The 14,217-nt window shown below is 36.7% G+C and overlaps 1 protein-coding gene and 1 long non-coding RNA gene across 10 annotated transcripts in view; both read left to right on the plus strand.

Moving 5' to 3' along the window:
- LOC147835913 (uncharacterized) overlaps nucleotides 1–14,217 on the plus strand; it is a 318,654-nt gene that overhangs the window by 82,570 nt on the left and 221,867 nt on the right. The window lies entirely within an intron of this gene.
- LOC147843046 (uncharacterized) lies at nucleotides 96–2,255 on the plus strand. Its single transcript, XR_015495393.1, has 3 exons — nucleotides 96–1,111; nucleotides 1,256–1,642; nucleotides 1,687–2,255. It is a non-coding gene; the product is annotated as an uncharacterized LOC147843046 (long non-coding RNA).

The raw sequence follows: 14,217 nt of genomic DNA on the forward strand, positions 1-14,217 counted from the left end.
GTGACCCACGCCAACACAGGGAGAACATGCAAACTACACACAATAGTGCCATCTGTCCCAGCCTGAATCAGCACCCTTCTTGCTGTGAGGCAACAGTGCTAACCACTAAGCCACCGTGTCTTCCTCTGGTTTGCTTTCATGATGGACAAAACACTGAAGACAGATACCCGTCTTTGAATGATGCCACTAAAGCTTTGTAAATATTGTCTTATGTGAGGCTAGTGAAACGAAGACACTTGTGTGCACAGAGCTGACCTTGTTCTGTCTTTTGTACTGTGCTGTTTGTATTTTAGAATATTTTACAGTATGTCCTTAGTCAATGAATGGCTCGATTCTCTGTTAAATGCTTGTGCCATATTTGAAAGAGCTGGTCATTCACTGAATTTTGAACATCATGTTCAGTTTTAGCACAATATCAAGAGTGGTTTATTAAAGCAGACCTGAAAGTGTATGTGAATGTACTAAAGCTGAATGATACTGGAAACAATCTACTTTGCAATATTTTATTAATCTGCAATTGTTCAAAATTATTAATATATTTTTTATTAATTTGCAATTATTTTTTAAAAATGATCTATTGCGATATTGAGGATAATTTCGAACTGCTATAAAGGGCAGAATGGGGTGCAATAATTGTTTTATCTTCATTTAATGTATTTTCATAAATATTGGAAGCCAAAATCAAAATTTAAACTAAACAGCCAAAATCAGAATCAACGTTATCAATAGATCCTAAAAGGATACTCAAAAAAATTCTGTTTTAGTTTTATTGTGTGTGAAATATTTATATTAATAATAATATGTTGTATAGCATATTAATATTCAGTAAACAATATAGGTGTGAATTCTTTTGTTCCTAGAATTGAAAGAAACCCGAAACAATATTTTATTCTTCTGTGATTTGTATTGCGATATTGAGTATAATTTCATCAGATGATTTAAATAGCTCCGTTCAAAAATAATTCACAAGTTTAGATTGATAATCACAAGCTTTCATACATACAGTAAAGCAAATGTTTAAAATAAACAGTATTTTCTGGGAGTCTAGCAGTGTTCAAGCACAGATTCAATATCACATGTCCTAAAACACATGCAAATTATAATCTTTTTGGTCACTTTATGGTTAAAATTAACAATTTACGCTAGATCCTTACTCGATTTTGCAGATCCTGCAATGTTTGTCGAGATCTTTTGGGGATTTCTTGCATAAATGTCTTCCCCAACCTTAAAAGGCTTCAACTTTGAGGGTGCATAGAATAGCTCAACAGATCTAATCATCCCAGGCTCATTCTGATTACGTACCCCTATATCCAGGCCACTGTGTACACTTTTTGAGATCTCAAATTTATCTTGCAAGTGCCATTTGTTCCTGCTCTTCTAGGGTAAAATCTACAAGAGGCCACTTTCAGCTGACTGACCCACCCTTCTCCTTCCCTAAGCCCAACCGATAGTGTTTACAAACACACCCATTAACCAGGGCTCACCCCATTCCTTAAACACAGCCATCAGTATTTTCAAAAGCGATCCAGAAAAAGAAAGAAATTCTATGCCAGACTTCAACCCTGTTGTCACAGTCAACTCTGCTCTGTTTCTGAAATCCTAGGACGTACTCTGCAAGCTACTGGACAAACAATATAATACGGTACGGATTATATAATACAATACGGTTTATATATAATATAATAGGAGGTAAGCGGTCAGCTGGTAATTGCGAAAAGAAACAACATCACACCACCTCGTAGCATTAATTTTAAAGATGAAATGCAGCCATACTGTATATTTCTCTGATCTCTAGAAATGTATATAGGGCTACGTTTACAGAATGAGCCTATGATGGATCTAATGTAGGGCCACTGAAACACTTTCATGATGGATTTATATTTGCTATCAGAAGTCTAACTTAGTAATTATAATTTACTATAAACAAGCAAAAACAACTGAAATCAATAAACAAGTGTAAGCATACGCATTTAACTCATTTAAACAATCCATTGGAACAAAATCATTGTTCAACACCAATGATTTTCCATCTGCGATTAAATGAATAAACATTTTATTTGTGAATGTACACTGTACAAAACTTGGGTTCCACACAATTCCTTTGTTGTCCCAACACAAATCGATTAAATTAATTTAATCGTTTTTACAAATTTAACTTGGATCAGGGTTCAACACTAAGGATTTTTTCTACTGGCTCCATTAGGCCAGTGGTTCAGATTTTTACTTGCCCCGCCAAAATTTTTACTGGCCCCACCAAAAAATAAATAAATAAAAAAAGTTGATAGCATTTCATAGCCTCATATTGTAATTAATTTGTCAACAATAACATTTGTGAATATATATTTTAAATATTTTTAAAAAATTAATAAATGTATAATAAGCAAAACTTAAACAAAAACAGCGGTAGATGGAAAATGTGCAAATATTTTATTGCAGTTCTAAATTACATAACAAAAGGTGGCTGACTTGCCAAACCGACAACAAACTGAGCAAAACATCACTTAATTGTATTTGTCGTTTTGTACCCACATTAATGTCTGCTTCAAAGCTATTAGAAACAGATGTTTTCTTTAAGCCTCATAATTTCATGTTGCGCCATGTTGCCATCTCTTCATTGTACTGGTTGTTACTATAATATGAAAGAAGTAACATGCTCACAACATCCAATCAGACAAAAGGAACCAAAAAGCAATATGGTGTTTACGACATCACAAGAAGGTAGCATAGAAAGGCTTAAATGCACAAACTCTTTCTTGGTGCCAAGACTGTGTTTGCGTGCATTTGACAAATAGTCGCAGAAAAATTCAACTTTAGTGACAAGGCAGCACTGGCCTAATCAGGCCAGTAATGATCCTTTCTACTGTCCCGAGCGCCTCTCAGGCTGGCCCCAGGCCATAGGGCAGTCCTTATTGTTGAACCCTGTGGATGGAATTTTGTTGGAACTTAATATGGATTGAACATAATACAATTAGGTTGTCCCAAAAAACATAAAATAAGTTGCTTAAACAAGCAGCAAAAATACATTTTTGAGTGAAGATATAGATATGGATAGATAAAAAAAGTACATCTAACTCAGTAATGTGATTATTGCAGACATGCACATTGCAATATTGATGCTGAAACTATATTGCACAAATCTAAAATGTGGGTGCTATGGGGGCTCAGTGGTTAGCACTGTCACCTTGCAGCAAGAAGTTCGCTGGTTCAAGTCCCAGCATGGGCCGTTGGCATTTCTGTGTGGAGTTTGAATGTTCTCCCCGTGTTCACGTTCACAAAGTTTCCTTTGGGTGCTTCGGTTTCCCCCACAATCCAAAGACTAGTATGGGTGTTCCCCCATACTGGGTTGTGGCTGGAAGGGCATCTGCTGCTTAAAACATATGCCGGAACAGTTGGCGGTTCATTCCGCTTTGGCGACCCTTGATAAATAAGGGACTAATTAATCGAAGCACAACGAATGAATTCTAGAATGTACTGTATGGGGGCTAGGGAAAAATCCTCAAATGTGGGAATCAAACCAGTGACCTTCCAATTCCAGCTTTTAACCACCATCACATCAATGCTTTGCGTTAGATGGAAGATTTGATATTGCAAATTGACTTTCAGAAAGATTGCAGACTCTTCGCTTCATGGCCAGCACTTTCAGCTGCTTTATCATTTTTATGGTTTATAATGCTTTGCTGACCTAATTCTGTAAGGGAGAGAGCGAATAAGAGAAAGCATCTATTGAAGGAACCAGAGATGGAAATGTTCAAAAGGAGTCTCTTGGGCCACCTTGAATGTTTATTTGGGATGTCGAACACACTTTTTCTGTGCCAGAACCCCATCAGGAAATAAGCCAGACGTGGCTTGTGACCTTTTGTGACCTGCCCTGTTTCTTTGAGACGTCAAAATAATATCCAAACCGTCTGGCGGAGTGCAAGCCGATAGCTTTAGCCATCCATTGAAGTTCAGCTATGGCCTTATCTAAAGCTAAGTTTAACACCTGGTTAATGGCATGTCTAGCCACTGTGTGACCTTGTCACAGTGCCAGCTGACAGGACACATTTGCACCAATATCATATTGCATCATTGAACTCACCCCAGTTTTTGAATGCATGTTGCAAAGACGAGACGCCTTATTCATTTTAATGCAAAATAGACCGAATTGCTGAATAAGGTCCAATATAAAGTGCTTATTCTGATGAGTCTCCTTCAACAGAATTATGTTATGAAATATGTATCAACTGTATGTATAAGTGGTTGTAAGTGCCCAACGGTAGAACATTTAACTGAACAATGCATAGTAAATCATGTTTAATGTGAGCTTATATAAGGCTGCAATGTCGTGGATTTGTAGATCATTTCATAGCCTTTCAGAATAGAGCAAATTATTATTTCAGTCATTATTTAAGATGTTCAGGGATGGGTTATGGTGTAAGGGATGGTCAACAGTGTAATCATAAATGTAATTGCATGTATTTAATCAAGCATAAGTATAATGCAAAAACATGTAATGTAATAATGATATAAACAGCTAATATAAAGAGACTTTAAACTCTTAATATATGTGCATTTGATTTCAGAATCAGAATTGATTTTAGTAAGGGTTAGGGTTGAATACATAAGGTAAAACACAATGTATATTTGTTGGAAAAAAAAAGTTATACTTTTAAATCCAAACATATCATATTAAACATACACCTGAACTAGAGAAAAGCAGGCTTATCTCCATAGCAGCATGTGAACGAAACACTGAGTAATTTAAATAGTCATATATATTAAATATATGCACTTCCTATCAAAAGTCTTGACATCGATCCCAGTTGAACAACAAATAATAACTTGACTTAGTTGATCATTTGAAAAGTGGCTGAAGGCAGATTACAGATAAATCCTCTGCTGAACTGCATCCCAATCATCACAAATACTGCAGAAGACCCATTGGAACCCACACGAACCCAAGATTCTCACAGAAATCAGTCAAGTTTTGTGAAGGGAAGATTATGGATTGGAGTTATATTCAGTGTGGGGACGTGCAGGATGGATGGCACCATCAAAAGCCTGAGGTATCAAGACATTTGTGCTGCCCATTACATTACAAACCACAAGAGAGGGCAAATTCTTCAGCAGGATAGCGCTCCTTCTCATACTTCAGCCTTAACATCAAAGTTTCTGCAAGCAAAGAAGGTCAGGGTGCTCCAGGATTGGCCAGCCCAGTCACCAGACATGAACATTATTGAGCATGTCTGGGGTAGGATGTAGGAGGAGGCATTGAATATGAATTCGAAGAATCCTGATCAGCTCTGGGAGTCCTGCAAGAAAGCTTTCTTTTCCATTCCTGATGACTTTATTAATAAGTGATTTGGGTCTTTGCAGAGATGTATGCATGCAGTCGTCCAAGCTCTTGTGAGTCATGCACAATATTCATTCTTTTTCCACTGCAGCATGACTTTATATTTTATACTGGACATTATTTATGTTAAATGACAAGACATTTGTCTAAACAAAGTCAGACCTTATTGATCTAATTAAATAATTAAAAATCAAGCCATGATCATATTTTATTTTGGTTAAATAAGCGTAATCTAGAGGCCTTTGCCTTTCATATAAGCCACTTCTAATACCAAATGGTCAACTAGAAGTCAGGTTATTATTTGTTGTTCCTAAAACATGTATAGGCAACAAGACTTTTGTAATGTACTGGTATTGTAGTGTTCAGGTAGTGTACTGTATAATATGCTTTTATGGATCAACGTAAGTGGACTGCTGCAAAGGTGCGAAATGGGGCACATTAATTGTTTTATTCCGATTAATATATTTTCATAATCACTGGAAGTGAAAGTTGAAATTTACACAGCCAAAATGTATTTTGATGTTAATTATACATCCTTTTGCCATGCTACATGTGAATTTAAATCTTGTGGTTGTATAGAATGTTGGGTAAAATATTTTATTTGATTTTTGAAATTCTGTAAATGACTGTATTTTTTGTCATGTCACTAAATGTACATTCCGAATTATCTAAAAAAAAAATGGCAAGACTCAAAACTGAAAAGAATGTCATGCACGATTAGTTTTAATGCGTGTGTAAGATTCATAATATAGTAGTAAAAATACAGGCATGAGTTCTTTTCATCCACAAATCGAAAGAAACCCAAATTCATCACATTAAAGTAGGAAAACCTTTAGAAATCAATTACAAATTGGCCATGTGGTTTCATTCTCGCTGTCTTGAAGCCAGAAATAAATAGACACTTAAGTGAAATCCTGTCTAACTTAAGATAACAGTTTCCAGCAGACGAAAAGACATCGCTATGCGAAGTACGACTTTATTACTAGCTAGGGAATAGGATGAGAAGGAAACGAGGTAGAGATAAATGAGGATCAAATGAGATAATTACATCCATGTGCTGTTTTTTTGGATTCTTTGCTTGACTGATTTCAAAGCAGCGCTATTTAGTCTTGGCCTAATACCTAAAGTCAGGCATGATTCACAAGTAAAGTACAGTGTAGTTTAAGTCCGTCGAACTCTGTGGCCTCCTTATTGGTGTTTTGAGTGAGGGTTTGGTGAAAGGAGGAAGAAATCTGTCAGCATGGTAGCGCGCCACGCCAGACTGCAACTTAATCCAGACCTTTGCCAGGAATCAGCTGTGTAAACTACTGGAAGCTCAATGTGAGTTCAGGGCATTGAGAGATATGCACACATTCATGATGCACACAGTCAACACAAAGGGCCAGGTTTATTTAATAGTGCGCTGTAAAAAAATGTCAATGATTTCAATGGTAAAAATGCTACAGTAAGAATGTGCAGCCAGTGTTAACAGTAAGTTACTTAAACATGTACTGTAAGGTGAATAACTGTAAATTCACTTTCCCAGAATTCCCTACATGTACTTTTTATGCTTATTTTGTTGACATTACTATGATTTTATTTTATTTTTTCTCACCAGTTTTCTTATGACCAAAATCGGAATTTAAATTACACAAGCATAATCAAAATCAAACTAAACATCGTTATGCCATGCTGTGCACACATACTGTATACTGGATGCGGAAAGTATTCAGACCCTAAAATAACAAGAGTGGTTTTACATCAATTCTGTGACTGTTCTTAAATGGCCCAAACAAAGCCCTGACTTAAACCCAATTGAGCATCCCTAGAGAGACCTAAAAATGGCTGTAAACCATACTATTTTGTTTTCTCATCTGTTATGTACATTACATGACTCCACGACATGTGATGAAATCGAATGGCCTAGGCAGAACCCTGACTTAAACCCAGTTGAGCATCTCTAAAGAGACCCAAAAAAAAATAGCTGTCCACCAACGTATACATCCAACCTGACAGAACATGGGGACTCTATACTGCTCAGTGAGGACCAAAAAACATTCAAGACTGTTCTTGAATGGCCCAGACAGAGCCCTGACTGAAACCCAATTGAGCATCTCTGGAAAGACATAAAATGGCTGTAAATCATACTATGATTTACTTACTTTTTCTCATCAGTTATGTACATTGCACAGTGCCACTTCACGCGATTTTAAAGGTATCTTGACTTTATTAAAAGGAGTTTTTGTCTTGGCCATTTCTATTTTAGAAATGCTTTCTATTTTTGTAACGTTGTTGCAGAAGAACACCATATGCTACTATTGCAATGGTCACCTCAGGTACCGATTATGTGCTTTACTCAGTGTTAAACACTCCCAATGTGAGTTTAAACACCATTTGACATTTATTGCCATACTACTGAAAGCAGCAGCAGATCAGTTCACCTCAGAAATAAAATAATTAGCGAACGCTTTGAAAGTGAAAGTCAGAAATGTGACTTAGTTCAAACCAACAAGATAAGTTCCATAGCTAATTAATAATGTTAAAAAGTAGTGGCTGGTATTTAAAGGTTTGTCATGTCGAGTTTTAATAGTGTAGACAGCCAAACTGCTTTTTGCTTGAATCTTGTTGCATCGCTTGTTGTTAGGACATTTAGGATATCGTGTTAGTGTTGATAAGTAATTTTGTTTGCATTACTTTAGTTTTATATGCATTACCAAGATTGTCTTAAGTAGTTGTGTGAATGAGACAGCACCTTATATATATATATATATATATATATATATATATATATATATATATATATATATATATATATATATATAGGGGTGTCACGGTTCGATACATTTTCGATATAGCAAAAAAAGAAAAAAAGCCAGAGGATTTCTCTGATTTAAATTTTCAATGCATTAAAACTAACATAAAAGTATGATCTTGTTTTTTTTTCTTTTATTTTAAACGGTTATAGAGCTGGGGTTTGTGCTTAGCAGCAAGTAAAACAAATCCTTCTTTATACTCAAAACCAAAAAGCTGCTTATAAACAAATTTATATAATATTGTAGTTGTTGAACAAATAAAAATACAGTAATAATTTAGTTTTTATATGGAATTTCAATCCATTTTTAAGTATTTTTTTATTTTCAGAAAGATGAGTGTCCACCTTTTCTTCAGACAGCACAGATCTGCTTGATTTGACTGTCACCTGCCATTTCAGTGGATCTGAAAGCAGAAATTATCTTACTGAAATGGGCTTATGAAGGAATAATGTAACTGGGCTCTATTACATTTAACATTTTCTTAAAACCCGAAATTTCCACTAACAATTAAGATATCTCATATCCACAGCTATAAATGTACCGATCGCCTGAATCTATAGAACTTGCCCGTCTGAATGCTTTTCCAGTTCCAGATACGTATCTGAAGAGCGGTGGAGGCGTGTGCGTGCAATGTACCTGAGTGGCGGGGTTGAGTTGTGCCCAACGTATACCTGAAGAGCTGGGAGGGATGCGGTGGAGAGGGGTATGCGACGTATTTAAGGACCGGGGGTGAGACGCACAATCCTTGGAAGATTATCGTTCGTTTGCGGGCATCCAAGAGACTCTCTATGCATTTGCTGGAGACTCAAACTTAAACTTCCAGGAGACTTGGGATGTCTGGGACTACATTAACGTTGCTAGCCGTTTTGCGAGCTAGTGTAGCGCATGCCTGACTGCAGTAGTGTTTAGAGGTGGGCAGGTTATGGTGATATGTGAACAGGTTATTGAGATTGGCTGTTTTGTGTCAGTGTCCAGGGTTTCTGGAGAAAACGGGGGCGGGCAGGCTCACACAGAAGACAGCAAGATAGCTAGTGCATGCTTTAATACAGTGATATTCTGAGTTCAAAAGCGATGTTCTACTGTTTAACATGACAACGGGGAAGGCAGCATGTTGACTGTCACATCATTTGGGATGCCATGTTGAGCGTTGTTGCACTGAAAATATTATATTTTGTACTTATTCTCTTTTATTTTATTAGATATTAGTCTGAATCGAATCATTCGGTTCGTAATGCGCACCGAATCGAAAGTCTCGTACCGAACGGTTCAATACGAATGCGCGTATCGAGACACCAAAACATTGGTAATTTACTGTAAAAATTACGGTATTGCTGAATTTTTAACTGTATCAATCCGACTACCACATCTACCTTTTTTTTGAAACTATAAATTGTACAATTATTACAGTGTGTGACGATTTAGTGCCACAAATTGGAGTCGAAAGTTTCTTCCTTGAATCACCAACTCACAGTGCGGTATTTAAATAACACAGCAACTAAAGAAATAAAGAAACTGCAACTCATCGTCATTGGCACTGCTTTATGTGCTGCAGTGTTTATATGAAGATAAGCTGTGTTTAATCTATTAACAACACAGGTAGAAAATGGGTTAAAACATGGTATTGCTAGGTGTTAAATACCACTGACTAGAGTTATAAAAGGTAATACAATTATTGTTCTATACTCTGCTCACATGCATTTTAAAACTGAAAAATTCAAATTTAGATTTTTTTAATTAAAACAATACTCAGATGTTATTTTAGCAGAACTCTGATGTAGAATTTAAAGTTTAAAAAATGGTCAGCCTCAACAATCACTGTACACACTATTTTATTGCTTATATTTTGCTCTATAGGTATGTCTTTTTTGTAAACCCTAAGGGTTGCAACACAGGCTCATTGTGAATACATACCCAGTGGCTTGCCGCATACTTTGGCGAACTTGAGACACAGAGCGGAGTTGACCAAGAAGATGGGCTTCAAGTCTGGTGAAGACCAGTTCCAGAAAGTGGATAAAACAAAATAATAAAAAAAATGAAAGTAAATTACAGGGTGAGAACGTGGTAAAAATCAGGCAGTTTTCCTTTTCTGCATTGCTTTTAAAAACATCTGTTGGATTTAGGGAAAGACTCTAGAATACACAAGACATGTCACATAAATCTTTTTGAATGGGGAAAGTATAACTGTCAATATGGTAAATGAAGCCCCGCCTACTAGCACAGGAGCCAATCCTCGATCGCTATATGGTGAAAAAAGCCTGCCTTCTAGTACAGGAGCCAATCATCGATTGCAAAAGACTGATGATACTCTGGGAAAGGGACCTGGACCTGAGTTTCTGCAGATTTGAACATTTAGAAATGAAACTAAAGAGACAGTTGTTGATTTAATTTTATGGGAAATGGGTGGAGGGATCGGTCAGTCAGGCAGTTGACAGCAGCCTCTGGTGGATTTACGCAAGAACAGCAGGCATGAATGGCACTCACAAGAGAGATTTGAGATCTTAGAAAGTGTACACAATGGCCTCTGGCAGATTAACGAAAACTGAAAAAAAAAAAAAAAAAACATGAAACGTATTATGTGCTCTCCAGAAATGTATACAGAGGTATGTATCCATAATGAGCCTGGGTTGAAGGGTTTAGGCTTTTAAAAAAGTCCAACCTCAAGCCAGTTAATATGGTTAGCTTGCTTAATATGTATACTCAGGCTGCGTCCGAAACCGCCTACTACTCAGTAGGTACTGCATTTGAATTTAAACGTACTACTCGGCCGTTAGAAAAGTACGTTCTATACAGTATGAATGTGAAAAGTATGAATGGAATTCGGACGTACTACATCCGACCATTTTGTCATGGTCACGTGACCTACCTGATTCAGTTGCGTCGCCTCACTTCCATTCATGATTTCTCTCACGGGGCATTATGGGATAGCGCAGCATGCATGGGATGCGCACTTCAGAATCTTGAGGGAAGTAGTAAGTCATCCGGGTACTTCTCGCCTACTGATTTTCGAATTCTATGAATTCAGACATACTTCTCGGCTCGCATACTGATTTCAGCGTACTGTGTAGTATGGAAGTATGCGGTTTCGGACACAGCCTTAGTCTTGTTGTGCTCTGATACATCAGTGAATGCCATTTGGCTTATGTTTTATTTTTTCCTCTTTTTATATATCAAATGCAACCTCTAAACTGACTTCTCTGCTGATTTAACTAAACATAGGTGGACAGAGAAACAAGGGGTAATGTACTATCAAAAATAGGCATATGTGGAACATAAAAGGCATATACTGTATGGCTTTGCCAAAAATGAGTATACACAAAGTTCCTTCTAATAAGTATTGATGGGATAACGTACAGTCAGAAATATATAAGATATTTTGTTTATTTTCAGTTATTCAGTAGCTATATTTCCATCCACAAATGAAAATAAAACTTGTGCGCACAACTGCAATATCATTAAATCATTGAAGCATGTTTTTACCCATTTAAAATCAACAACTGACAAAGTTGTACCTAAAATCTTCTCCATCCTCCATCCTGTTTTTTTTTAATCAATAAAGCAATATTCATAGAGAGCCCATGAGTCTCATTGATGTGTATTAATTATTCATCTTTTTTTTTTTTGGTCTTGTTGACCAATGGTGGGAGAGGAAGTGAGATCATCGGAGTCTATTGCTGAGTAAGCACATCCTCCCTGCACTTCTAAGCCTCTTCCTTTCATCTCCTCGCCATCTCCATCTCTCAGTGTCAGACTTTCCATTCATTAAAATCCCAGAGGGGATTCCTCTGAAAGATGGAGCGGTGTTAATGGCTCTAGTCGAAAGGGTTTATCCTGTATCTGCTATGGGAATGGACATGATTTGTTGATGTTTCACTTTGGTTCTGTGTGCAGTATAGAGTCGGGTCATTCAGTTCACTCACAAAGCTTTTATGGTGGTAGAAAAGGGGAAAAAACGTTTAAAGAAAACAAGGGCTTTATCTGATCACAGAATTAATTCTCCATACACTTACTGACCTTTGCAAGGAGAAAAAAAAAAGTAGAAAGCAGCTCAGACGGAGAATATGATATGTGTGGTTAGTCAGTATACAGTATGATTCATCAGGGTAATGAGGGACATATTACATTTTGGCCAATGGCATTCAAAGTGTGAGTCTCAGATGGCAGAAATATGAACTAATCATTTCATTTTGCTAGACTGTATTAATGTATTTGTGGCGTTTAGTAGCATATACGTTAGATATAAATATTCTGCATTGTAGTTCTGATTTCAGGCTAGAAAAACTCCTACATTTCTGTTTTTCATGTTTCCCCAAGTATTGCTATTTTTATCGACAGTTTTTGCACTTTTTTGGGTTATTTTGTAATGTTTGTTTGAAAATTCATGCGATTTTTTTTTTTTTTTTTTTTTTTTTTTTTTTTTTTTTTTTTTTTTGAAGTTTATTCATAAACTAATTTAGAGAGGATCACATGCTTATAATTTATCACGGCCAGTCTCACATTTGCTAATCACTATCTTCCAATCATATGAGCCCTAAGCTACTATAAACAACCACAGTTTTTCAGTCCCCCCCGCCCCTCCTCCCCTATTCTCCTTCTTTACCTCTGACTGGGCGGCACGGCGGCCCACTGGTTAGCACTGTGAGCCCCACAGCAAGAACACTGTCGGCCCTGGTTCCACAGGACCGGTGGTTGTTTCTGTGAGGAGTTTGTATGTTCTCCCCGTGTCCGCGTGGTTTTTCCCCAGGTTCTCTGGTTTCCTCTCACGATCCAAAGACATTCAACATACAGAAAAATCAAGCGTTTATCTAACCCCTCGTGTTCCCTTAGCTACCGCAGCAGGGGAGTTCTGAGATCCACCGAGCTCAGGCTCCCCTCTCGCTCTGCCAATGGGAGGAAGCCCCGGGCTCGAGGAGTCCTTGAGCTCGGGGCTCTCTCCTGGGAAACAAGCTTTTATAAATCATCAGCTAAGTGTGAACTCTTGAAACAATATGTTTATCAATTATGATGCTGTTGTACACTGTTTCTTTTTAAAGGGTTAAAGTAAATAAAGACTGTTAAAATAAAAAAAAGAAATCCACTGTTTCTCTAGTTCAGGGTGCTTTATTAGCATGACATTTAGTACAATATTACCAAAGCATATAAAATATGTAATATATTAACATCATTAAATGAATAACATACAGCAAATGAGAAAGCAATTACAGGAAAAATAAAAATAAAAACACTATCTCTAAAATGAATATTTATTAATAATTAATCATAATTAGAATAAAAAAGTGTAGATTATTTATATGAGGCAAATAATTTGACCATTTCTATATACTAAAGTTTTTGAATTGTTTAGATTGAAGTTAAAGGGCTAGCAGGGGGTTGTTGCTAGAGCGGATACGTTTGCGGCTGGAATTAAACAAGAATTATTTCTATTATTTATATAATTTCTCATTTGTTTTATTTTATTAACGTCTACCCCCACCCCAACCCTAAACCCAACCCTGACAGTGCTGTAAAAATATTAATTATTGTTATACAGTGTTATAAAAAAATGCTGCTTTATTAATGTGCATATCGCACTTCCGGCTGGCCGCATATCCGATCTAGACTTTACCCTAGCAGGGGGATTTTGCTATTTTCCCGTTTTGTGCCATGTTGTTTGAATAGCAAACTCATTTGTGGAACTTTGTGGACTGGGTGTGCTGGTCTAAAAACAAAGGTGTGTTGAGGCGCATTGTTGGTGCTTTGCTATTTTGAGGAACTAAAATAGACTGTGCAATAGACCAGCTGAAAGCAGGTCTAAAGTACAGGACAGAGCGCATAAGTTGTGTGCCTTAAACACGTACACATTGCTTAATACACACAGGATGTAGAGCAATACACAAATATTTTTACAAAGGAAAAATAATTAAAGGATGAAAATGTTACAAAAATTATTGTTTTCTACATACATTTAAAAACCACTACCTCCATACCTTCATGTCGGGGGGCTTTTTTCAGTTTATTTATGACAACTTGCTTTTGTATATTATTATTATTTATTATATGCATATTTATATTTGCTTTATTAAAAACAAGCTTAGATTTGTCCACCTGTCAGGTTTA

This window comes from Danio rerio, chromosome 7 (genome assembly GCF_052040795.2).
Source record: "Danio rerio strain M-AB ecotype USA chromosome 7, GRCz13ab, whole genome shotgun sequence".
Taxonomy (NCBI): Eukaryota; Metazoa; Chordata; class Actinopteri; order Cypriniformes; family Danionidae; genus Danio; species Danio rerio.